Source organism: Pseudophryne corroboree, chromosome 3 (assembly GCF_028390025.1).
Source record: "Pseudophryne corroboree isolate aPseCor3 chromosome 3, aPseCor3.hap2, whole genome shotgun sequence".
Taxonomy (NCBI): domain Eukaryota; kingdom Metazoa; phylum Chordata; class Amphibia; order Anura; family Myobatrachidae; genus Pseudophryne; species Pseudophryne corroboree.
In genome coordinates, this window is record NC_086446.1 from 145,434,319 (window position 1) to 145,461,963 (window position 27,645).

A 27,645-nucleotide genomic window follows, 5' to 3' on the forward strand; every position below is an offset into this window, starting at 1 on the left:
TAGGAAATAGAGGCGTCAGGGATGTGGCGTAGGGAATAGAGGCGTCAGGGATGTGGCGTAGGGAATAGAGGCATCAGGGATGTGGCGTAGGGAATAGAGGTGTCAGGGATGTAGCGTAGGGAATATAGGCATCAGGGATGTACTAGCAGGTATATAGAGGTCAGTGTACTGTAAAGAGTGGTCAGTAATGCAGTGATGGTTATAGAAAGGTCAGTGATGTAGTGTAGGGTATAGAGGGGTCAGTTATGTAGTGTGGGGTAAAGAGGGGTCAGTAAAGATACTAAGCTGAAGTACTTAGAACACTTCTTGAATTAAGACACAACCTGCAAGAAAAAGTATGCAATATGGGTGAAAAGGCAAATGTCAGAGGTCTGATACAAGTGACCAGCTCCATACCTTGCACCACATAGCGTTATGTTAAACTGGGATATGTTCTTTTTTGGTGTGTGTGTGTGTGTGTGTGTGTGTGTGTGTGTGTGTGTGGGGGTGTGTGGGTGTGTGGGTGCCAAAGGCTGCATGCCTTATTGCTCCTCCCCCATCCGGCTCCCAAGCACCTCTGCTGCCCAGTGATCCAGGAGCCTGCTGCTAGGAAGAAGTGGCCGAGCTTCAGCAAGCGAGTCTGGAAACTGGCGGAGGAAGTCATGATAACCAGATAATGGGGAGTGGAGAGCCAGTTCCAAGGTAATACTTTATACAGCTGGTTGAGATCCTGGTCGGTGGATATGGATTCCAAGAAAACCCTGGAGGTGCTTCCTTTCAAGGGAGACACTCTCTTTGGAGAAGACCTCAATAAGATTGTAGCTGATCTGGCTACTGCTAAAACAACTTGCCTACCTAGTATGACTCCTACCACGCAGAAGGCTAAAAGTACTTTTCCTTGGCCCTTTCATCCTCCAGGTAAAGCGTACCCATGGTCAGGCATACCCAAAGCAAGCTCATGCTTCCAGACCTGCCAAGCCCAGACTGAAGCAAGCCTGGGCTGCCCGTCAGCCTGCTTCCAAAACGGACAAGCCTGCCGCATGACGGGGCGGGCCTCCCTCTGGGGGATCCCAGGGTGGGGGGCCCGACTTCTAGGTTTGGCATAGAAAGGTATAATTCTAAGATAGAGAATTCTATTTGGAGCTCACCTTGTACTTTGTGAAGAAATAATCAGCATTGTGGCTGAGCAGATACATGTAGTGTGTGGCTGCAAACTGCATGGATCTGCTGCGTTGCAATGCTGGTACTTTTTTTTTTTCAAAGTACCAATAGCTTCATATAATGTTCACAATTTTTATGCAGGATCAAATAGCTCAATGGGTAGGGTGTTTGATTAGAATTCAACAGGTTATAGGTTTGAAACCTGGGTATTGTAGTTTGAGATGTGTTATTTAATAAAGCATGTTATTCTGACTGCCGGCATCCTATCACCTGGGATATCATACTAAATAAATGGAGTTGATCAATTTTTTTTTTTTTTTTTTTATTAAACTAGGGACAATTTCCAGATACTTTTATTTATAACTGAGATTGCCCCCTGGAACTTCACATCAGTTGACAACTATGCATGAGTGGGCAGTGCTTGCCCTGGATCTGCCCACCCATTTGTGTGCCATCATAAAAGAAAGCATAACTGACAGTTATCCTGGGCGTACACTACACAATTATCTGTCAGGCTATCTAACCAGTCTGGATGGATGGAATAAAAATCTGGTAATGTATAGGAGCAAATGTCGATTAACCATTTGCTCCCAAACACTAGAAAAGTGGTCAAAAATGGTCATTACACAAATTGGTTAAACCCAAAATTTAACCAATTTGTTTAGGGGACCATTTTTGTCCATTTTCTAGTGTTTGAGAGTAAATCGTTGATGGTCATTTGCTCACATAGATAACCGGATTTCTATTCCAATCAGCCAGTGTTGGAGAGATGGTCTGCCAGATTACATAATGCATACCAGAGTCATAACTAGACTTTTTAGTGCCCTGTGACAGAGAATTATATGCCCCCCCCCCCCCACTATTTTTGCAATATGGACAAAAGGCGCATGCCTCGTAGGGAAGGGGCATAACAAGATTGGTCTCAGAGAAAGCACATGAGATATGAAGATATATCTAGTATACTTGACACTCAATGGTTTGTGGTATTGCCGGGGGCCCCGCCTTAAATGCATATACAGTCACACATGGCTTGCTTGTGCAAATGGCATATCAGCAGTCAGCACTAACTGGTGACATGCCATTTGTACAAGTAAGCCATGTGTGACTAATATATAAACACACTTTATTAAATAACACCTCAAACTACCATACCCAGGATTCAAACCTATAACCTATTGAATTCTAATCAAACACCCTACCCATTGAGCTACTTGATCCTGCATAAAAATTGTGAACATTATATGAAGCTATTGGTACTTTGCAAAAAAATATTATTAGCATTGCAACTCAGCAGATCAATGCAGTGTGCAGCCACACACTCCATATATCTGCTCAGCCACAATGCTGATTATTTCTTCACAAAGTACAAGGTGAGCTCCAAATAGAATTCTCTAGCTTAGATTATACCTTTCTATGCAAGGGTAAATAGCTCAATTGTTTGACTGCAATGCCACAGGAAATGGTTTGGATCCAAGACAGTGTGACTGAATAATAAAGAAACCTTAAGATGAGTTCATGAATGTTGTATAAGTATTAGTGAGAGAAGGGGTCAGGAGCATGCTAGGCTGCAAAAAATAAGGTAGGCTGCAAGTGAAAGTAATGATCTCCTATATATTTTCCCAGATCTGTCACTCTGTGTGGCTAACTCTGGGGGAAGTCACAGCAATGGGCGGAGACGGCATCTGCAGGACGATACACCAGTGCCAGCAGCAGACCGTAACAAAGTGACAGATTAGGGAGAATATATAGGAGGTAGGGAGGTGGCCATGGTACATGGCTGACCAAGGGACACTAGCTCATGTACCCCTTTACCACTGAGGCTAGCCACCAAGGATGGACCTGTCACCAGTGCACATGCAATAACCTCTTCTGCTGCCCTCTTTGCAACTAAGATTGCCCAGTGCTCCCCTTCGCTAACAGTCCACAAAGTTTCCCCATCTCACGATCTGCCTCCTCACCGCCACTTTCATCTCTACAGCACACGCGCATATCATACAAGATTCCATCATGCGTACGTAGGTCTGAAATGCCAGAGGGAGGTTGGGGGGAGATTGGCATGCGCCAGCAACACCACACAGCTCACTGTGACCACAGTGGAGAGGCGCTGCAACAGGACAATACACCAACCTCGGAGCAAGGAACTGCGTCGGTCAGGAGGAGAACTATTTCAATAGCATAAAAAGGTTAGTGCGTCCCACCCTATGGACACCAGACTCATCAAGTCACTGTTGCCAGAGTCTCATACAATGACTCTGAACCTCTAAGCACACTATTTGACTGTCCACACCCTGCTGTGCCTATTACCCATCTCCTCCACCACCCTCAACACTGACCCACACATCATTCACCCACAAAGATACAATAAAGGTAGTTTGGATAAATTAGCTAAATGAAATGGATTTAACCAATTTTTCTCTAACGTCCTAAGTGGATGCTGGGGACTCCGTCAGGACCATGGGGAATAGCGGCTCCGCAGGAGACAGGGCACAAAAATAAAGCTTTAGGATTAGGTGGTGTGTACTGGCTCCTCCCCCTATGACCCTCCTCCAAGCCTCAGTTAGGTTTTTGTGCCCGTCCGAGCAGGGTGCAATCTAGGTGGCTCTCCTAAAGAGCTGCTTAGAAAAAGTTTTTAGGTTTTTTATTTTCAGTGAGTCCTGCTGGCAACAGGCTCACTGCATCGAGGGACTTAGGGGAGAGAATTTCAACTCACTTGCGTGCAGGATGGATTGGATTCTTAGGCTACTGGACACCATTAGCTCCAGAGGGAGTCGGAACACAGGTCTCACCCTGGGGTTCGTCCCGGAGCCGCGCCGCCGACCCCCCTTACAGATGCTGAAGATTGAAGGTCCGGAAACAGGCGGCAGAAGGCTCTTCAGTCTTCATGGAGGTAGCGCACAACACTGCAGCTGTGCGCCATTGTTGTCACACACTTCACACCAAGCGGTCACGGAGGGTGCAGGGCGCTGCTGGGGGCGCCCTGGGCAGCAATATTTAATACCTTTATGGCAAAAAAATACATCACATATAGCCATTGAGGCTATATGTATGTATTTAACCCATGCCAGATATCTAAAACTCCGGGAGAAAAGCCCGCCGAAATAGGGGGCGGGGCTTATTCTCCTCAGCACACAGCGCCATTTTCCTGCTCAGCTCCGCTGTGAGGAAGGCTCTGATAGGGTATGTTAACCTATTCAGGTCTGATTATGAATTCTCTTCAGTCATCAGTCAGAATGCTGTTTCCCTTAGCAACCGGTTGGAGATCAGTGAATGAATAAGTGACACCGGATCATTGTGTAACCTAAGCAGTTCATAGTTGATCTGTTAGGGGGCCATCATGGCTTTATTTTTATAGCAAAAGAACAAAGGATTCATGTGTGCCAATACAATTAGCCAATCAGCATACACCATGTATGTCTTGAAAACTGAAACACGTCATCTGTCAAACAATATTATAAATTGCAATTAAAACATATTTATTGCTTTGCGATTATCAGCTTTCCCGGAACATCCCTTCTGGAGGTCAGGACAGGTCAAAATCCTCCCCAATGTTCAGAACTTTTGGCGATATGCTTGACTGGCCTTGGAATACATCTGGCGTTATAACAATGAGTAATTCATGCTTTGAAATACAATGTTGCTTATAATATATCTGTGAAGCTTCTTAAGGAAACACTAACCTAAAGAAGTGAGGAGCAGTAAATATCTTTGTTAAATGTGAAAAAGCTTGAATCAATATATATTTGCCATTTAAAGGAAGCTCATACACTATCATTTCCCCTCTTTTTGATTCCACTTTTTCTCCCTAATATCTACCTACACTATCTAGGCCTGAACTATTTTCTTTCAGTAAACCAGTCCCCTGGACTTATAGTCCAAACCTTGGGGATTACCCCTAACAACAATCAAAGGATAAGCAACTTCATTCTTCTGGCTGGAGAGTCACTGTCAACTTCTTCAAGTGGGATGCATGTAATCAAGTATCACGACCTTTCACCTTAATTTAAGGTAGACATGGTTAGCAGCACTTGATATGGACCATCATATCTTGGTTTAAAGGTCTTTCTCACATGTCTCTTTAAATAGACCCAATCTCCTGGATTTAGCTTATGCGTAGCTGATCCTTCTGGGTCTGGAATGGAAGAAAACACTCGGCCATGGAGGTTAGTCAATGTTTTACAGACCTCCTGTACATAACCTGTTAAATCACCATGATTATGTTGTAACTGTTGTGGATAATAACAACCTGTTCTTAGAGCTGACCCAAACAATATCTCATATGGAGTCAGCTTACTAGGTTTCATGGGTGTGGTCCTAATATTAAACAAGACTATAGGTAGGCATTCTGGACAAGTTCTTTTGGTTTCTGTCATTTTCTGTAGTTTTAGCTTAAGGTCAAAGTTCAGATGTCCCCCCTCCCACTCGCCTGGGGCTGGTAAGGCACATGGAAGGCCTGCTGTACCCCCAAATCTTTCATTATATGCTGCATGACTTCTCTTGTGAAATGTGTACCTCTATCTGATTCTATAACCTCAGGTATCCCAAATCTACATACTACTTCTGCTATCAGTTTCATTTTCTGTAGTTTTAGCTTACTGGCCAGGCTTCGGCCCAGTGACTAAACATGTCCGTTGCTACTAGTACATATTCATATGGACTGCTTCGTCACCACTGTATATAGTCAATTTGTAGTCTTTCAAATGGGTAAGAGGCTTTGGGTATAGTTCCTAGAGGTGTCTTGGTTCTTTTTCCTGGATTGCTGATTCCACAGATCCAGCATCCTGCTACAAAGTTTGTTGCAGCTTTATTGAAGCCTGGAGCTATCCAATGCTCTTGTAATATAGGTGGAAATAGAGCTGCTGGTAGACAGTACTTCAATTCTCTTGACTTCCAAAGTCCATGTTCATCTTCTTCTGCCCCCAATCGTCTCCATTTCTCCTTTTCTCCTTGTGATGCTTGTTGTTGAATTTTGATCAGCTCCTGTTCACTAGGCATTTGCTTCACGTCTTGAGCTACTAAGACTTGCTCAAGTTCTTTTGATTGTAAGGCAATTCTCTTGGCTTCTGCATCTGCAAATGCATTTCCTTTAGCTTCCATGGTTTGGCTCTTAGTATGTGCTTGTACCTTGATTATTCCAATTCTTTTAGGTAGTTCCAATGCTCTGAAGAGTTCCATAATCAAACTGGCATGTTTGATGGGTTTTCCGTTTGCACTTTTGAAGTCCCTACTTTTCCATATAACAGCGTAATCTTGGGACACCTCCCCCAAGCATAGCGTGAATCCGTATAGATGTTGGCTGTCATATTCTCAGCATGTATGCAGGCTTTGGTCATTGCTATGAGTTCTGCTTCTTGTGCTGACATACTTGGTAGAAATGCTCCAGAGTCTATGACTTCAGTTTCAGTTGTTAATGGATCCCCAAAGACAGGATATGCAGTATCATAATATCTTGATCCATCGACGAACAGGTTCATGTCTGGATTGTCCAATGGTGTATCTTGGACATTAGGGAGAGGTAAAGTCTCTAATTCCATGAGGACTAGGCAATCACTTCATATTTGGTAAGTCTGGCTGCATAAAGATGCTTGCTATTTTCTTGACTTAATATTTCTGTTACAGCATGCGGTACTTGTATACACAGTGGATGATCAAACACAATGATGTCTGTCACCTTTTCCTTCATTATTGCTGCTGCTGCCACTGCTCGGACACAGGATGGTGCTCCTCTGATAATCGGATCCAGCTGGGCTGAATAGTATGCCACTGGTCTTTGTTTTGGTCCGTATTTCTGGGTGAGCACCCCTAAAGAATGCCCTCTGTTTTCATGGCAGAATAGGTTAAAAGGCTTTTTTGTAATCAGGCAATCCCAATGCTGGGGCTGTGATTATGGCTTGCTTTAGTTGTCTTACTGCTTCTTCAATGGTGTCCCTGTTTTCTGCTGACGCCTCCTTTTTTATTAATTCATATAGGGGCTGCATCAGTAATGAGGCCGAGGGAATCCATTCTCTGCAATAACCAATAAGGCCCAGAAAAGCTCTGATTTCATTTAATGTTCTTGGGGTTTTTGCTTGAGTTATTGCCTTTGTTCTTTCATCAGTAAGATGCCTTGTTCCTTGAGATATGCAGTGTCCTAAGAAGACAACTTTTTTCTGTACTAGCTGAAGCTTGTCTTTTGACACTCTGCAATTTTCTTCTGCCAAAAAGATGAGTAGTGATACTGTTTCCTTTTTGCACTTCTCTTCTGTCTGTGCAGCAATAAGCATATCATCGACATATTGAACTAACTGGGTGTCTGTAAAGTGTGGTCTCCATTTCTGCAGGATTAATGCCATTGCCTCTGAGAAATCTGATAGACTAGTGGCTCCTGCCTTGGGGTAATTGTCCCTCCTTTTGAATCTTGAGATTCAACACCTTTATTGATTAATGTTGGAAAAGGGTTGCTGCGTTGAGGGTAATACATCTTCTGATGGTTACTTGTCGCATTTTGGCAGTGCTACTTCATACATGGTCAGCCTTGCCACTGACAGGTGTTTGGTTCTTGCTTGTTGAAGCTTCTCTGTACCTGCATGTGGACCCTGGATGATAAGTTCATGATTCAGCACTATGCCTGTGCTCTTGTCCTCTTCTAGGACTTCTGATTCATCACTGTGTCTGTGCTCTTATACTCTTCTAGGGCTGTTGCTGCTATCACTGCTCTGATGCCGGTAGGTGCTCTTTGATTACCGCTGTCAAGTTTGCTTAAGTTGTAGGCCACTGGTCTTCACCTCAGTCCATGATTTTGCATAAGGACTTCTATGTATGGCCTCCTTCTTTAATAGTCAGGTAGTTCTAGGGCTTGAGATGAGGCAACTGCTGTTTCCAACTATTCAATAGCTTAATTCATCTGTTGCTGTATGTAGGATGCGGACCCTCCTCCCTTTCAGTGTTGTCATACAATGCTTGCATGTAGACTGGTGCTAGAGGTATCCGTGTTCTGTAGTGTCCTACTAGGCCCAGGAATGATCATCTGACTTGCTTGACACTAGTTGGCATCTTAGCTTGCAGTCTGAATCTTTTCCTTTTCACTTTTGTTAGATGTCTGGTACCTTGAGTGTCCTAGGAAGATTAACTCTTGCTTGACTAGCTGCAATTTCTCCTTCTGAGGCTCTGCAGTCTTGTTCTTCCAGAAACTTCACTAAGGACACTGCCCCTTCTTGGTGCTTCTTTTAGTAGTGGTGGCAATCAGCAGTTCATTCACATCCTGTATTTAGCTGTGTGTTTTGTGGATATATCACTTGGTGATATAGCCCCTCCACAGGGCTATTCTGGTCCAGTAGTATTGCTTCCTTTCTTCTACAACTGGTACTGCGGGAATGAGCCAATACTGAACTTCTGTTTTAACTTGCTTCTAAATGGCTTTTTTGTTCTTTCCTTTGATAAGTTGCTGGAAAGTTAAACTTCTGCTGGTGTGTACTGTATTCTCCTTAGATAAGCTTTAGTACATTGTGCTTCAGCAAAGTCACTGGACATGTACTCCAAGGTCAAGAATTGGGCTGGTATTGGTGACTGCATTTCTCTCATCTCCTGTCCCTTTAAGAATTTCTGATATCATCAGTTCTTGTGGTATCTCCCTCTGCTGTCTTCTGCGTGTGCTGGCTCCAGTATTCATTAGGCACAGACGTATTTCTCCAGTGGGCAAGGTGACTGTAATCATACCTTCTGCTGTTTCTTCTGGAGACATTCTGTTCACTGGGGAGTACCTGAAGAAGCTTGTACTTCATATTGGCAGAAGAAGCATCATTCATTTGTTTTCTGGAACTTTTTTCTGTCTTGTTCCTTATTATTTGCTTTAAACCCCGGAGCTTCTGTTGCTTTAAATCATGGCATTATCTCTGTAATCTTGCCAGGTAGTACTGACCACTTGTCAGATGTCTTTCTTTGTCCTTCTTAACTTGCATATTCTTTCTCACTGCTGCTGGCATGTCATTTTCTTAGTCCAAGTCCACCCAGGCTGGTGTTTAACATAATGATGTTTATGCTGGGAGTTGTTGTTCCTCTTTGTCTTACTTTTCCTGTGAGAGTTGGTCTTGTATAGCAGCTTGTATTTCAGGTTACATCTTTGCTTTCTTGCAAGGGTAGGGCTTAATCTCCCAATCCAGTCGTTGCAATGGCTTGATCTGTAAGTAAACGTAGAGGAATCTGGTTGTGCATAAAAAACAGCTCTTGAAACCCTTGGGTCTCCTGTGGGTAAAGTCACTTTTATCGAACTGCCAGTGGTGACTGAGTACACTGTTGTCGACACAGGAGTTGCACACCTTCATATTCTATCATCTTGTGTGTCGTATAGTGACTTTATCATAGTAAGTTCTGATGGACTCAGTCTTTTCCTGTTTCAAGTCTGGGGCTGCTGGTGCCCTGAGTGTCTGTGCATGACACCATCTCTTAAGTCTTGTCATGTACATCTTTCCACTTTCAAACGTTGTTCTATTTTTCTCTGTCGGAACGTCCGTTATGGCTGGGCAATCATCTACTGCATCTGCTTTTAACATGGTGCTTACTGTTTGGGCAGTTGCTGGTCCTAGTATAGCCTCACACAACTGGTGGTAGTCGACCCATGCCGGTGTCCATATGGTTTGAATTCTTTCCATATAGGCATAAACTGCTATTGAGTTTTATCTAGGATCTGGGGACTCTGCAACTATATTTGCGAGGTCATTGCCATACCATGGTTTGTGGTGTTGGCTCTGTACGATGTATGGTTCGTTCGTCCTGGCTGCATTATCTGGGTTGCGTATTTTCTGTACTTGTGCTGGATACAGAGAAACAGGCAATGATGACCGTCTTTCAGTATTTCTAGTCGCATAGATATCTTGGCATGGTGGTTCATGGTGTGAAATCCAGTTTCCACAATTTGGGCAATGTTCATATCCTTCTGGAACGCAAAACTGACATACCGGACACAATCTTTCTGGAAAATATGTCAGTTTATTCTGTACATTATGCACCTGGGCATTAAAAGCTGTAGAGGCTGTGTCTTGATCCCTTGTTTCTCCTCTCTGCCTGAATTGCACCCTGCTGCCTATAGTCCCTGATTGTGGACAATTGTTTACTGGACTCAGCTTGATTGCAGGTGTCTACCACTCGTTTAAACATGAGGGAAGCATTAGGTAGAAAATTTCTTTGCTTTAACCTTGTTGGGGTTTCTTGTGATGAAGTATCAGGACACTGGGGCATACTCTGTACACCTAGCTCAGGTAAATCATTCGGATTTTCAACCACAGATCCTTCTAAGATAGGGCTGATTATTCGTCACTCTTTTAACCTTGCTCGTATCTTTTTAATTTCACTTTTAGTGAGCTTGTAGGTAATTGCATTCTGTTCATACTAGGGGTACCTTGGTGTGCATGCATGTCTGGGTATAGGGGTGGGGTATAGTGTGGAGGTGCTGTTGCTGGACTAGGTCTCAGTTATGCTTTAGGTTTTTCTTGCTGGTTTTCACACCATTTCTTGTATTTTCTGCAATTCTTCTTGAAATGTCCTTTTTTCTTGCAGAAATAACACTTTCTTTCATCTTGCTTGGTTCCTTCTTTTGAGTTCCTTCCTGTGGCCCCTTGCGTTGGGTTTCTGATTTTCCACTTGCTTTGTTCCTGGACAACGTGAACTGTTACCTTCGGTATGGCATTCTTTTCTTTGGCTTTTCTTATTGTTTCATTTTCTCTTTCTTGTGCTTCAGTGATCCAGATGGATGCTTGATCTCTACTATTATGCTTAATTATCCAACTCTTGTTACAGGAGGCAAATTTTTCCCATTTCTCTAGGTCAAGTGTCCCTTCCGACGGGAAGCCTGTTCTTTTGATTCCTTTCAGAAATTTATTACCCTCCCTGTTATTAACAATATCCACGGGTTTGTCGGGCCCTGACATCTTTACAGACCGCGCTCCCATGCCTGGGTGAACGTGCGCGGAACCCCTCCTGATGTGGTATTTTAATAACTCCTTTTGAGGGACTTAAAATCTCCTTTTAAAGAATCTCTATCTAGGTCAAGTGTCCCCTCTGACGGGAAGCCTGTTCTTTTGAAATTCCTTTCAGAGATTCATTACCCTCCCTGTTATTAACAATATCCACGGGTTTGAACCCATCCTGATGTGGTATTTTAATAACTCCTTTTGAGGGAATTAAAATCTCCTGTTAAAGAATCTCTAAAAGAGCTTCTTCAATCCGTCTGTGGACAAATGACTGGGGTTGTAGTGTTGCCCCTTCCTCCCTGTGTTGGTGGAGAATTTGTTAGTACTGCTCCCCAAGTGAGACCTGCATAATAGATTATTTCTTCTGGATCACTGAGATGCGTCCCTAATATTATTGTTAAGTTACTCCAAGGGTCTATCCCCCTGCCTATATGGACTCCTGCTTGTATCAGTATCCCTGTTGTAGTTTAATGCTTGTTTCTCTTCAGAAAGTAATGGCTAACACCGGGGACTGCTTAGAAATACCTATCAGTGTGTGTAGGAGACTCTAGTTTCATTATTCAGCAGACAACCCGACTCCCCCCCACCTTTTCAAAAGCATATTGACAGAGTACATATAACAGTGCAAGGATACAAAAACAAAGATGACAGTAAATCCTATATCTGTTATCTGCGTGCACGGCAGCTGTTTGAGACTGCACGGCACATGGGTCTTAGACCTGGGATTATGTGATTCCTAGGCCAATAGGTTATGATGTTAAATCAATCATTCTTAATGTAATGTTCCAACAATTCTCTTTTTTTTTTTTTTTAAATGACAACCTTTTGTACAATAAAATTCATCATCATTTTCCACATAACCAAATGAGACTTCAGTGCTTGTAATTGCCAGCAATCTTGGTGCTACAGACCCTTCGTATTTTCTTAACACAACAACACAGGTACAAGATTTGCATATACCTCTTTGGTTATTTATCAATTCAAACTGGTTATCAGCATTAGAACATATCTTGGCCATGCGCCACTTTTATAAAACGGCTCTATTTTCTCAACAAACACGCATCAGTATTTGCACAATTTAAGGTTTTCTGCATACTTGATTAATTCCCCCTGTGCACTTGTGACAAATTATCTGAAATTATTTACCCACAATTCAACAATATAACATAATTCAACTATATAACATAATTCAACAATATAACATAATTCAACAATATAACATACTTCAACTATATAACATAATTCAACAATATAACATACTTCAACTATATAACATAATTCAACAATATAACATAATTCAACAATATAACATACATGTATGGTACCTTAAAAATTTCTTCTGACTGACACTGGGCTCATTAAGATATTCGCTGACCTTTTCAACTGGACTTTCCCCTAGGTTTATACAAGAAGCGCTGATTTCAAGTGAGCAGGTAGAAATCTACACAATAAATCTCACTTACCGGCTTTTTTTTTTTTTTTGTTATCAGCGGTTCCTGAAAGATCAGAGGATTTATTGCCAGTGGAGGAGATACTGGAATATCCCGGACGAGATCCCCAAAAATGATAGGGTATGTTAACCTATTCAGGTCTGATTATGAATTCTCTTCAGTCATCAGTCAGAATGCTGTTTCCCTTAGCAACCGGTTGGAGATCAGTGAATGAATAAGTGACACCGGATCATTGTGTAACCTAAGCAGTTCATAGTTGATCTGTTAGGGGGCCATCATGGCTTTATTTTTATAGCAAAAGAACAAAGGATTCATGTGTGCCAATACAATTAGCCAATCAGCATACACCATGTATGTCTTGAAAACTGAAACACGTCATCTGTCAAACAATATTATAAATTGCAATTAAAACATATTTATTGCTTTGCGATTATCAGCTTTCCCGGAACATCCCTTCTGGAGGTCAGGACAGGTCAAAATCCTCCCCAATGTTCAGAACTTTTGGCGATATGCTTGACTGGCCTTGGAATACATCTGGCGTTATAACAATGAGTAATTCATGCTTTGAAATACAATGTTGCTTATAATATATCTGTGAAGCTTCTTAAGGAAACACTAACCTAAAGAAGTGAGGAGCAGTAAATATCTTTGTTAAATGTGAAAAAGCTTGAATCAATATATATTTGCCATTTAAAGGAAGCTCATACACTATCAGCTCCCAGGACTCTCCCCTGCACTGCACTACAGAAACAGGGTAAAACAGAGAGGGGGGGGGGGCATTTGTTGGCGATATTTTGATATATTTAAGCTGCTATAAGGAACAACACTTATATAAGGTTGTTCCCATATATATTATAGCGCTTGGGTGTGTGCTGGCAAACTCTCCCTCTGTCTCCCCAAAGGGCTAGTGGGGTCCTGTCTTCGATAAGAGCATTCCCTGTGTGTCTGCTGTGTGTCGGTACATGTGTGTCGACATGTATGAGGACGATGTTGGTGTGGAGGCAGAGCAATTGCCGATAATGGTGATGTCACCCCCCAGGGAGTCGACACCGGAATGGATGGCTTTGTTTATGGAATTACGTGATAATGTCAGCACATTACAAAAATCAGTTGACGACATGAGACGGCCGGCAAACCAGTTAGTACCTGCCCAGGCGTCTCAGACACCGTCAGGGGCTGTAAAGCGCCCTTTACCTCAGTCGGTCGACACAGACCCAGACACAGACACTGAATCTAGTGTCGACGGTGATGAAACAAACGTATTTTCAAGTAGGGCCACACGTTATATGATCACGGCAATGAAGGAGGCTTTGCATATCTCTGATACTGCAAGTACCACAAAAAGGGGTATTATGTGGGGGGTGAAAAAACTACCTGTAGTTTTTCCTGAATCAGAGGAATTAAATGATGTATGTGATGAAGCGTGGGTTAACCCAGATAGAAAAGTGCTAATTTCAAAAAAGTTATTAGCATTATACCCTTTCCCACCAGAGGTTAGGGCGCGCTGGGAAACACCCCCTAGGGTGGATAAGGCGCTCACACGCTTATCAAAACAAGTGGCGTTACCGTCTCCTGATACGGCCGCCCTCAGGGATCCAGCTGATAGGAGACTGGAAACTACCCTAAAAAGTATATACACACATACTGGTGTTATACTGCGACCAGCCATCGCCTCAGCCTGGATGTGCAGTGCTGGGGTCGTCTGGTTGGATTCCCTGACTGAAAATATTGATACCCTGGATAGGGACAGTATTTTATTGACTATAGAGCAATTAAAGGATGCTTTCCTTTATATGCGAGATGCTCTGAGAGATATTTGCACTCTGGCATCGAGAGTAAATGCGATGTCCATATCTGCCAGAAGGAGTTTATGGACGCGACAGTGGTCAGGTGATGCGGATTCCAAACGACATATGGAAGTATTGCCGTATAAAGGGGAGGAATTATTTGGCGTCGGTCTATCGGATCTGGTGGCCACGGCAACTGCCGGAAAATCCACCTTTTTACCTCAGACCCCCTCCCAACAGAAAAAGACACCGTCTTTTCAGCCGCAGTCCTTTCGGTCCTATAAGAACAAGCGGACAAAAGGACAGTCATATCTGCCTTGGGGCAGAGGAAGGGGTAAGAGAGGGCAGCAAGCAGCCCCTGCCCAGGAACAGAAGCCCTCTCAGGGTTCTGCAAAGCCCTCAGCATGACGCTGGGGCCTTACAAGCGGACTCAGGAGCGGTGGGGGGTCGACTCAAGAATTTCAGCGCACAGTGGGCTTGCTCACAGGTGGACCCCTGGATCCTGCAGGTAGTATCTCAGGGTTACAGGTTGGAATTCGAGAAGTCTCCCCCTCGCAGGTTCCTAAAGTCTGCTTTGCCAACGTCTCCCTCAGACAGGGCGACGGTATTGGAAGCCATTCACAAGCTGTTTTCTCAGCAGGTGATAGTCAAGGTACCCCTCCTACAACAGGGAAAGGGGTATTACTCCACGCTATTTGTGGTACCGAAGCCGGACGGCTCGGTAAGACCTATTCTAAATCTGAAATCTTTGAACCTGTACATACAAAAATTCAAGTTCAAGATGGAGTCACTCAGAGCAGTGATAGAGAATCTGGAAGAAGGGGACTTTATGGTGTCCCTGGACATAAAGGATGCTTACCTGCATGTCCCAATTTGCCCTTCACATCAAGGGTACCTCAGGTTCGTGGTGCAAAACTGTCATTATCAGTTTCAGACGCTGCCGTTTGGATTGTCCACGGCACCTCGGGTCTTTACCAAGGTAATGGCCGAAATGATGATTCTTCTGCGAAGAAGAGGCGTATTAATTATCCCTTACTTGGACGATCTCCTGATAAGGGCAAGGTCCAGAGAACAGCTGGAGGACGGAGTAGCACTAACCCGACTAGTGCTGCAACAACACGGGTGGATTCTGAATTTTCCAAAATCTCAGTTGACCCCGACGACACGTCTGCTGTTCCTGGGAATGATTCTGGACACGGTTCAGAAAAAGGTGTTTCTTCCGGAGGAGAAAGCCAGGGAGTTATCCGAACTTGTCAGGAACCTCCTAAAACCAGGGAAAGTGTCTGTGCATCAATGCACAAGAGTCCTGGGAAAGATGGTGGCTTCTTACGAAGCGATTCCATTCGGCAGATTCCACGCACAAACTTTTCAGTGGGATCTGCTGGACAAATGGTCCGGATCACATCTGCAGATGCATCAGCGGATAACCTTATCGCCACGGACAAGGGTGTCTCTTCTGTGGTGGTTGCAGAGTGCTCATCTGTTAGAGGGCCGCAGATTTGGCATACAGGACTGGGTCCTGGTGACCACGGATGCCAGTCTGAGAGGCTTGGGAGCGGTCACACAGGGAAGAAACTTCCAGGGAGTATGGTCAAGCCTGGAGATGTCTCTTCACATAAATATACTGGAGCTAAGAGCGATTTACAATGCTCTAAGTCTGGCAAAACCCCTGCTTCAGGGTCAGCCGGTGTTGATCCAGTCGGACAACATCACGGCAGTCGCCCACGTAAACAGACAGGGCGGCACAAGAAGCAGGACAGCAATGGCAGAAGCTGCAAGGATTCTTCGCTGGGCGGAAGATCATGTGATAGCACTGTCAGCAGTATTCATTCCGGGAGTGGACAACTGGGAAGCAGACTTCCTCACAGACACGATCTACACCCGGAAGAGTGGGGACTTCATCCAGAAGTCTTCCACATGATTGTGAACCGTTGGGAAAAACCAATGGTGGATATGATGGCGTCCCGCCTCAACAAAAAACTGGACAGGTATTGCGCCAGGTCAAGAGACCCTCAGGCAATAGCTGTGGACGCTCTGGTAACACCGTGGGTGTTCCAGTCAGTGTATGTGTTCCCTCCTCTGCCTCTCATACCAAAAGTACTGAGAATTATACGGCAAAAGGGAGTAAGAACGATACTAGTGGCTCCGGATTGGCCAAGAAGAACTTGGTACCCGGAACTTCAAGAGATGCTCACGGAGGATCCGTGGCCTCTACCTCTAAGACGGGACCTGCTTCAGCAGGGACCGTGTCTATTCCAAGACTTACCGCGGCTGCGTTTGACGGCATGGCGGTTGAACGCCGAATTCTAAGGGAAAAAGGCATTCCGGAAGAGGTCATTCCTACACTGGTAAAAGCCAGGAAGGAGGTGACTGCACAACATTATCACCGCATTTGGAGAAAATATGTTGCGTGGTGTGAGGCCAGGAAGGCCCCCACGGAGGAATTTCAACTGGGTCGATTCCTACATTTCCTGCAAACAGGATTGTCTATGGGCCTCAAATTGGGGTCCATTAAGGTTCAAATTTCGGCCCTGTCGATTTTCTTCCAGAAAGAATTGGCTTCAGTTCCTGAAGTCCAGACTTTTGTAAAAGGAGTACTACATATACAGCCCCCGGTTGTGCCCCCAGTGGCACCGTGGGATCTTAATGTAGTCTTGGATTTTCTCAAATCCCATTGGTTTGAGCCGCTCAAATCGGTGGAGTTGAAGTATCTTACATGGAAAGTAACCATGCTACTGGCCCTGGCTTCAGCCAGGAGAGTATCAGAATTGGCGGCTTTATCATATAAGAGCCCATATCTGATTTTCCATACGGACAGGGCAGAACTGCGGACGCGTCCTCATTTTCTGCCTAAGGTGGTGTCAGCGTTTCACCTGAACCAGCCTATTGTGGTGCCTGCGGCTACTAACGATTTGGAGGATTCCAAGTTGTTGGACGTGGTCCGGGCATTTAAAATATTTATTTCAAGAACGGCGGGAGTCAGAAAGTCTGACTCACTGTTTATATTGTATGCACCCAACAAGATGGGTGCTCCTGCTTCTAAGCAGACGATTGCTCGTTGGATTTGTAGCACAATTCAACTTGCACATTCTGTGGCAGGCTTGCCACAACCTAAATCTGTCAAGGCCCATTCCACAAGGAAAGTGGGCTCATCCTGGGCGGCTGCCCGGGGGGTCTCGGCATTACAACTCTGCCGAGCTGCTACTTGGTCAGGGGCAAACACGTTTGCAAAATTCTACAAATTTGATACCCTGGCTGAGGAGGACCTTGAGTTCTCTCATTCGGTGCTGCAGAGTCATCCGCACTCTCCCGCCCGTTTGGGAGCTTTGGTATAATCCCCATGGTCCTGACGGAGTCCCCAGCATCCACTTAGGACGTTAGAGAAAATAAGAATTTACTTACCGATAATTCTATTTCTCGTAGTCCGTAGTGGATGCTGGGCGCCCATCCCAAGTGCGGATTGTCTGCAATACTTGTACATAGTTATTGTTACAAACAAATTCGGGTTGTTATTGTTGTGAGCCGTCTGTTCAGAGGCTCCGGCGTTTGTCATACTGTTAACTGGGTTCAGATCACAAGTTATACGGTGTGATTGGTGTGGCTGGTATGAGTCTTACCCGGGATTCAATATCCTTCCTTATTGTGTACGCTCGTCCGGGCACAGTATCCTAACTGAGGCTTGGAGGAGGGTCATAGGGGGAGGAGCCAGTACACACCACCTAATCCTAAAGCTTTATTTTTGTGCCCTGTCTCCTGCGGAGCCGCTATTCCCCATGGTCCTGACGGAGTCCCCAGCATCCACTACGGACTACGAGAAATAGAATTATCGGTAAGTAAATTCTTATTATCTAAATGACCATTTTTGGATGTTTTCCAGTGTTTGTGAGCAAATGGTCAATTGTCATTTGCTGCCACATATTAGCATAATTTTGTTTCAACTAGAAAAAAAAAATTGGACAGATAATCTAAGTGTGGATCCAGTTTAAAGATCCGTATTCACGGCCCGATTTTGGGGAGAGATGTGTGCTGAGCGAACTGCTCAGCACACATCTCTCCCCCGGCTCAGCACAGCGTGATGTGTGCTGAGCGTACGGGGGGTGGGGGGGCGCTCATTTCACCCCCTGTGTAGGGCATTCTGTGTGTATCCAGCTTAACAGGTGTGAGCATCATACAACTACTGACTTGCGAGTAACTATACAGCAGCTCCATACCTTGTGACTTGAAGAAACACCAGTTAACCCCGGGAATGCTGCAGTCAAAGCAACAATTCCTCTTCTTACATTCCGCTGCACTTATTGTGGGGTAGCCGCAATCCCTTCTGCTGTACGGTTCCACATTACATTGTTTCTTGTCACTTCCTGTTGATGCAGTAAGGAAACATCCAGGAATTACAGCAGCTTAGTTTTTTTTTTTTTTTTAACTGGTGCAATTTAGCTAAAACAGCTAACAGGAAATTTCCACTTAAATGGTATTTTCTAATCTTATCTGACCATGACTAAGAATAAAGGATACACAAGATAAACTCTTATAGCTATGGACCTTATCCATGTTTAAGCTCCATCAAATCTGTAATCAATAGCACTACATGCTCCCACTCTACCACTGTACTGTATACTCTACCTGTGTTTTTAAGGTAAAAACACCATTTAACCCCAGTGACACTTGAATTAAAGCAGCAGCCTCTATAATAGCATTCTTTAGCATTAATCCCAGGAAATCTGCAATCTTCACGCTCTTTGATAGCCATGCTACATTGCTGTTTACTTGGATGGAGCAGAGAGCACAACATCAGGACATAGGAAATATTACAATGCATGATAAGAAAGGTGTGAGCTCTACAGCAAGGCCTCTAACCCTTTGCCAGTGCCAAATACATAGGGCTTAACTCAGATCTGATCACAGCAGCAAATTTATTAGCTAAAACCATGTACACTGCAGGGGGGGGGGTGTATAATATGTGCAGAGAGAGTTAGATTTTGGTGCGGTGTGTTCAAACTGAAATCTAAATTGCAGTGTAAAAACAAAACAGCCAGTATTTACCCTGCACACAAACAATATAACCCACCTAAATCTCTCTGCAAATGTTATATCTGCCCCCCCATCCCTGCAGTGCACATGGTTTTGCCCACTAGCTAACAAATTTGCTGCATCTGGGAATTACAGCATCTTAATATTTATTTTTACAGAAGGTTCAGCAAATTAAATTATTTAGTGAAATACTGTAATCATAACAGTTACAGGGATATTGTAGGTAGATTTATTGTCAGTGGATAAATGTAAAAATTAAACCCTTAGGCATAGTTCCCAAATGCTGTCATTGCAATCCAGATTTTAAGGATATCATGCTTGAGCACAGGTGACTTAATTAGAACTTCGGTCAATGTGAATTAACCATTGGACTCAACCATGGTTATCCTTAAAACCCAGGGGTCTATTTAAGATCGATCTTAATCGATGTTGGGCTTCCAGGTTGAAAAAAAAACACACATTTACTAACATTTTAAAATTTATATAAAAAATCATCTGTTCGTAAATGCAGTGCACATGGTTTTGCCCAACTGCTAACAAAAATCCTGCTGCGATCAACTCAGAATTACCCCCCATGGCCCTCATTCCGAGTTGTTCGCTCGCAAGCTGCTTTTAGCAGCATTGCACACGCTAAGCCGCCGCCTACTGGGAGTGAATCTTAGCATCTTAAAATTGCGAACGAAAGATTTGCAATATTGCGATAAGACATCTCTGTGCAGTTTCTGAGTAGCTCGAGACTTACTCTGCCAGTGCGATCAGTTCAGTGCTTGTCATTCCTGGTTTGACGTCACAAACACACCCAGCGTTCGCCCAGACACTCCTCCGTTTCTCCAGCCATTACCGCGTTTTTCCCAGAAACGGTAGCATTTTTTCCCACACGCCCCTAAAACGGTCTGTTTCCGCCCAGAAACACCCACTTCCTGTCAATCACATTACGATCACCAGAACGATGAAAAAACCGTGAGTAATATTCCTAACTGCATAGCAAATTTACTTGGCGCAGTCGCAGTGCGAACATTGCGCATGCGCATTAAGCTGAAAATCGCTGCGATGCGAAGAAAATTACCGAGCGAACAACTCGGAATGACCACCTATGTGCACTGCAGGGAAGGCAGATTTAACATGTGCAGAGAGAGTTAGATTTGGGTGTGGTGTGTTCAATCTGCAATCTAATTTGCAGTGTAAAAATAAAGCAGTCAGTATTTACCCTGCACAGAAACAAAATAACTCACCCAAATCTAACTCTTTCTGCACATGTTATATCTGCCTCCCCTGCAGTACACATGGGCCCTCATTCCGAGTTGTTCGCTCGGTATTTTTCATCGCATCGCAGTGAAAATCCGCTTAGTACGCATGCGCAATGTTCGCACTGCGACTGCGCCAAGTAACTTTACTATGAAGAAAGTATTTTTACTCACGGCTTTTTCTTCGCTCCGGCGATCGTAATGTGATTGACAGGAAATGGGTGTTACTGGGCGGAAACACGGCGTTTCAGGGGCGTGTGGCTGAAAACGCTACCGTTTCCGGAAAAAACGCAGGAGTGGCCGGAGAAACGGTGGGAGTGCCTGGGCGAACGCTGGGTGTGTTTGTGACGTCAACCAGGAACGACAAGCACTGAAATGATCGCACAGGCAGAGTAAGTCTGGAGCTACTCAGAAACTGCTAAGTAGTTAGTAATCGCAATATTGCGAATACATCGGTCGCAATTTTAAGAAGCTAAGATTCACTCCCAGTAGGCGGCGGCTTAGCGTGTGTAACTCTGCTAAATTCGCCTTGCGACCGATCAACTCGGAATGAGGGCCATGGTTTTGCCCAACTGCTAACAAAATTCCTGCTGCGATCAACTTGGAATTACCCCCATCGAATTACCCCCATTTTCACACTGCTCGTGTATATAAGACATAGGGCCTAATTCAGTTTGGATCGTAATACGCGTTCCAACCGCAAAAACTATGAAGAGGATGGGGGCATATACGCAGGGTCCATCCTGTGCGTGTGCCTACATTTTCTCCGGGTGCCCCGCAGAAAATGCGAATGCCTCTGCCTGTCAATCAGTAGAGGGCGTACCTTCGCAGGTATATCGCGATCATGAGCCATGTCTCCCATTTTTGTCATTATAGGTGCTCTGTGAGCTGCTGGCCATGCCCCAGCCCCTCTGTCTCCCGTGAATAGACATTGAGGCTTATTCAGACCAGATCGCTTCAATTTATTTTCACCCAGCGGGCAATCAGGTCTGCACTGCACATGCGTATGCGCCACAATGCGTAAGTGCGACGGTCCGGAGATCACAAGAAGATTGACAAGAAGAGGGTGTTTGTGTGGGTGGCAACTGAATGTTTCTAGGGAGTGTCCGGAAAAACACTGGAGGGACCCGGCGTTTTGTGGGAGGATTTGTGACGTCACCTCAATGGCTGAGTAAGTGCTGAGCTGTGCAGCTCTTGTGCACATGTGATCACACACCTGCACAGCAAATTTTCCCTTCCGCTGTAGGCGGCAACTACCTGATTACAGGGATGCAAAAAACACACCCTAGCGATCAGGTCTGAATTACCCACAATGTGCATATTTGCAGAGCAACAAGCTACAGGGAGCCATCCACCCCCCCCCCCCCCCCGTTCCCCATGACTATGGGACACTGCGGCCCCCACAGGGGGGGGGGGTTGTTTGGGTTAGCTGGACATTCCCAAAAAAAGTGACTGTCCTGCAAAAATTGGTATAGTTGGGAGGTATGTTCAAATACATTTATTGTTTTGCATGCAGGGTAAATACTGGCTTCTTTGACATTTAGCCACAAATGCTGCACAGCTGAATTACAGTATTACACTGCAATTAACAGTTATGCTAGGACATTCCCCCTCCCAAATCTACCTCTCTCTGCATGTTACATCTGTCCCACAGTGGCGTGCGGTGAGGTCAGTGGCTAGTGAGGCACTACAGCCATAATTTCCGCCGAATCCTGCCGATGACCCTTAGCCAATGCCCGCTACTGCCTCTGAGCCGATACCCGCTGCCACCGCCAATGGCTTACAAACTCTCCCACAATCAACTGACCCAGCCCTCCACCACTAATTTCTATCTCAGTCCGATGCCGCCAATGCCCGCTGCCTGCCTGCTCATTGTTCTTGTTATATATTATACATTTTTAAAGAAAAAAAAAATGAGTGTTTGGGACTGGGAAGGGTGAGGGAGGAGGACATGAATGCAATTTTGTTGTCCAGGGCTTCCATTAACTTAAAGGAGAAGGGTCTGAATGGGTTAAAAAAAAATGCGTGAGGTCCCCCCTCCTTAGTATAACCAGCCTCGGGCTCTTTGAGCCGGTCCTGGTTATTTAAATACTGGGGGAAAAATTGGACAGGGGTTCTCCGTATTTAGACAACCAGCACCGGGCTCTTAGAACGGTCCAGGTTCCAAAAATACGTGGGACAAAAGATGTAGGGGTCCCCCATATTTTTAAAACCAGCACCGGGCTCCACTAGCCAGAGAGATAATGCCACAGCCGGGGGACACTTTTATGTAGGTCCCTGCGGCCCTGGCATTACCCCTCCAACTAGTCACCCCTGGCCGGGGTTCCCTGGAGGAGTGGGGACCCCTTAAATGAAGAGGTTCCTCCCCTCGAGGCACCCAAGGGCCAGAGGTAAAGCCCGAGGCTGTCCCCAGCACCCCTGGGTGGTGGGTGCCGGGCTGATAGCCATGTGTGTAAAAAAAGAATATTGTTTTTTGTTGTTGTGGAACTACAAGGCCCAGCAAGCCTCCCCCGCTTGCTGGTACTTGGAGAACCTCAAGTACCAGCAGGCGGGGAAATAACGGGCTTGCTGGTACCTGTAGTTCTACAACAACAAAAAATACCCAAATAAAAACACAAACACACACAGCGTGACAGTAAAATTATTGAGACAGGCTGTAGCATGTGGGTGCATGTAACCCTATAAAAGTGATGGATTGGGTGACTATTACAATACCCACTGTTGCTGTCTGAAAAATTATGGATTTATAGATTGCTCTGCCGAGACATGTTTTTTTTCTAAAATGCACCACAGGTATGGATGGATAGTATACTTGACGACACAGAGGTAGGTAGAGCAGTGGCCTACTGTACCGTACTGCTATATATTATATTATTTATTATTATTATCCTTTATTTATATGGCGCCACAAGGGTTCCGCAGTGCCCAATTACAGAGTACATAAACAAATAATCAAACAGGAAAACAGCAACTTACAGTTGACGACAATATAGGACAAGTACAGGGTAAATAAACATAGCTACATCAGCAGATGACACTGGAATAAGTATCAGGTGGCAGAAGACTGCTGGATTTGGTGCAGCTGAAGATTATTAAAGTAAGAAAAGAGTAAGCACATGAGGGAAGAGGGCCCTGCTCGTGAGAGCTTACATTCTAAAAGGGAGGGGTAGACAGACAGGGGTGAGACAGATGGGGTACATAGAGAGCGTGGAACAGAGGTTTAGGATGAGATTTGGCTGGGTTTGGTGAAAAAGTGGGTTTTGAGAGCCCGTTTGAAGTTTTGTAGAGAGGTGGAGAGTCTGAGGGGGAGAGGTAGGGAATTCCAGAGAAGTGGTGCAGCACGTGAAAAATCTTGGAGGTAGGAGTGGGAGGAAGTAATCCGTAGGCAGGAGTCGGTGTGCATTAGCAGAGCGAAGAGGACGGGTGGGAGTGTAAAGCGAGATAAGATCAGAGATGTAGATGGGAGAGGAGTGGGTGAGGGCTTTGTAAGCAAGTGTGAGAAGCTTGAAATGGATTCTGAAAGGGAAGGGGAGCCAGTGAAGGACTAGTAAGAGAGGAGAGGTGGACGTAGTGCGTTTGGTGAGGAAAATGAGCCGGGAAGCAACATTGAGGATAGATTGGAGTGGAGAGAGGTATTTGTCAGGAATGCCAGTCAGGAAGAGATTACAGCAGTCCAGTCTGGAGATGACCAGTGAGTGGATAAGAGTCTTAGTAGCATCCTGGGTCAGAAAGGGTCTGATCCTGGAAATATTTTTTAGATGAAAACGGCAGGTTTGTGAGAGGTGCTGAATGTATGGTTTGAAGGAGAGGGAGGAGTCAAGGATTACTCCAAGACAGCGCACTTGGGGGGTAGAGGAGATAGTAGTGCCATCAATAGATAATGAGATTGTAGGAGGTGAGGTTATGCGGGAGGGAGGGAAGATGATCAGCTCGGTCTTAGACATGTTAAGTTTAAGAAAGAGCTGGGACATCCAGGAAGAGATAGCAGAGAGACAGTTGGAGATACGAGTGAGGAGAGTAGGGGAGAGGTCTGGAGAGGAAAGATAGATTTGAGTGTCATCAGCATAGAGATGATATTGGAAACCAAAAGAACTAATGAGCTTACTTAGTGAGGACGTATAGAGAGAGAAGAGAAGAGGACCAAGGACAGAACCTTGGGGTACCCCTACAGTTAGTGGAAGTGAGGGGGAGGTGGAGTCATGAGAGGAGACAGAGAATGAACGGTCAGAAAGGTAGGACGACAACCAAGAGAGGGCTGTGTTACGCAGACCAATGGAGTGAAGGATTTGCAGTAGGAGAGGATGGTCAAAAGCAGCAGAGAGATCAAGTAGAATAAGTAGAGAGTAGTGTCCCTTAGATTTAGCAGCATGGAGGTCATTGCATACTTTTGTAAGGGCAGTTTCAGTGGAGTGGAGAGGACGGAAGCCAGACTGGAATGGGTCAAGCAGTGAGTGTGAGGAAAGAAAGGAAGTAAGGCGGTTGTAGACAATACGCTCAAGGAGTTTGGAGGCAAAAGGGAGGAGAGAGATGGGTCGGTAGTTGGAGAGAGTGTTTGGATCAAGGGTAGGTTTTTTAAGAATAGGAGAGATGAGAGTGTGCTTGAAGGCAGAGGGGACAGTGCCTGATGAGAGGGAGAGATTGAGAAGGTGGGAAAGATGGGAAAAAGCAGAAGAAGAGAGGTGGCAAAGGAGGCAGGAGGGGATTGGGTCAAGTGGGGAGGTGGTGAGGGAACAGGAACGAATGAGGGCCATGACTTCCTCTCCAGATGCATGGGAGAAAGATGACAGAGTTGGTGCGAGGGATGGGGAGGGTTCGTAAGGGTTGCGAGAAGGCTGGTTACTGATAGTCTGGTGTGATGTGATGTCCTGACGTATGGAGTCAATTTTGGATGTGAAGTAAGTGGCAAAGTCAAGAGCAGAGAGTGAGGAAGGGAGACGAGGTGGAGGTGGGCAGAGGAGTGAGTTGAGAGTGGCAAAGAGGCGCCGGGGGTTGGAAGACTGGGAGGAGATGAGGTTCTTGAAGTATGACTGTTTAGCAAGAGAAAGGGCAGCACTGAAGGATGAGAGCATAAGTTTGAAATGGAGGAAGTCTGCCTTAGAGCGTGATTTCCTCCAGTGTCGCTCAGCCGTACGTGAGCATTTTTGCAGATATCTGGTGCATTTGGTGTGCCAGGGTTGAGGTGTTAATTTGTGAGGGTGAATAGTGGTTGGTGGAGCAACAGAGTCAAGAGCAGAAGTAAGGGAAGCATTGTATGTGGAAGTGGCTTGTTCAGGGCATGAGAGAGAGAGAATAGGAGAGAGAAGTGAGTCAAACAGGGAGGAAAGGAATGTGGTGTCAATAGCTTCAATGTTACGCTTAGTGATGGTAGCCTTAGGAGGTAGAGATGGGGAAGTCGAGAGAGATAGGTTGAAGGAGAGCAGGTGGTGGTCAGAGAGGGGAAATGGGGAGTTGGAAAAATCAGAAATATCACAGCGGTGAGTGAAGACCAGATCCAGTGAGCTCCCATTCACATGGGAGGGTGAGGAGGTCCACTGGGAGAGACCAAGTGAAGAGGTGAGGTTAAGGAGTTTAGAGGCAGGGGATTGTGTGGGGATGTCAATAGGGATGTTGAAATCACCTAGGATAATGGTGGGAATGTCAGAAGAGAGGAAGTGAGGAAGCCAGGAAGCAAAGTTGTCGATTAATTTGGAAGCAGTGCCAGGGGGGCGGTAAATGACAGCTACTCTAAGATGGACTGGTTGGAAGAGGCATATGGCGTGGACCTCAAATGTAGAGAATATAAGGGATGGTTCTGGTGGTATGAGTTGGTAGGAGTAACTAGAAGGTAAAAGGACCCCAACACCACCCCCATGGCGACCCCCAGGTCGGGGTGTGTGTGTGAATGTAAGGCCCCCAGCAGAGAGAGCAGCAGCAGAAGTAGTGTCAGAGGGCGTAATCCAAGTTTCAGTAATGGCTAGTAGGTGTAGGGAGTTGGAAATGAAAAGGTCATGAGTGGGGACCAGTTTGTTATAAACAGATCTGGCATTCCAGAGGGCACAGGATAGGGGGTATGAGTTTGTGGGAGAGATGTGAATTCGATTTTCAGGGTTGCTGTAGCGATGAGGTGGGATTAACTTTGAGGGCAGGGATGATGAGAGAGTAGTGATGGTACGGGTGCCTGAGCTAGGAGGGGAAACTGCAGGAGGTGGGCAGGGAGGGAGGTCAGTGTGATGTGGATGGGGGTGTGGGGAGGTGACAGGGAAGGGAGAGAGGGAGCAGGGCTGAGTTGTGGGGTAGCAGGACCATGGGGCAGAGGTGAATGAAAGTGGGGTAACAGGAAAGGTGGGGGAAGAAAACAGAGGGATGGAGGGGAGACAGAGGAGGGGAGAGAGGAGGAGGTGGAGGAGACTAGGGGGGAAGGCTAAAGATACATTATTAGGTAGACACTGAGTGATGTGGGGAGTATAAGAAAACCTTGACATAGTGTTAAGTAGGTAAATAGGTTGAGGGAAAGTGGAAGTAGGAGAGGAGACTGTAAGGCAATCCGAGCAGAAGAATTGCAGAAATGCAGGTGAGAAAAGCAGTGTAGGCTCAAGGGGTGTAGATTTAGTATGAAATGAGTCAAAAGCGTAGATAAAGTGGGTGCAGAAAAGTATTTGGAGTGTAAGAAATGAAATGATTGTGAGAGGTTTAAGAAGCAATGGTAATTATGTTAGATGTTTTAAGTGTTTGCAGGTAAAATTGCATTGGTGCAGCTGTGCTTAAAAAACAAAATTACAATAATACAGATACAGGCATTTGTAGGTGAAATGGATGGTTTATGAAATGTCCAAGTAAGGTAGTTCTGTGCTATGTAATCAGATGCAACAATCAGGAGGTGAGTGATCTGAGGAGTAAGTGACTCACATTTGTTATTAGTTCTTCAGTTTTCTTTGTTTTGTTAGATTGGTGTGCTTCTGTTTTCCTTCTTTTTCACTTCGATTGAACGCTGATTGAACACTGTGTTATGTGTCAATTTTATCACGCTTTGATAAAAATGCACGCTTAGATCAATAAATGCACAGCCAAATGGCTT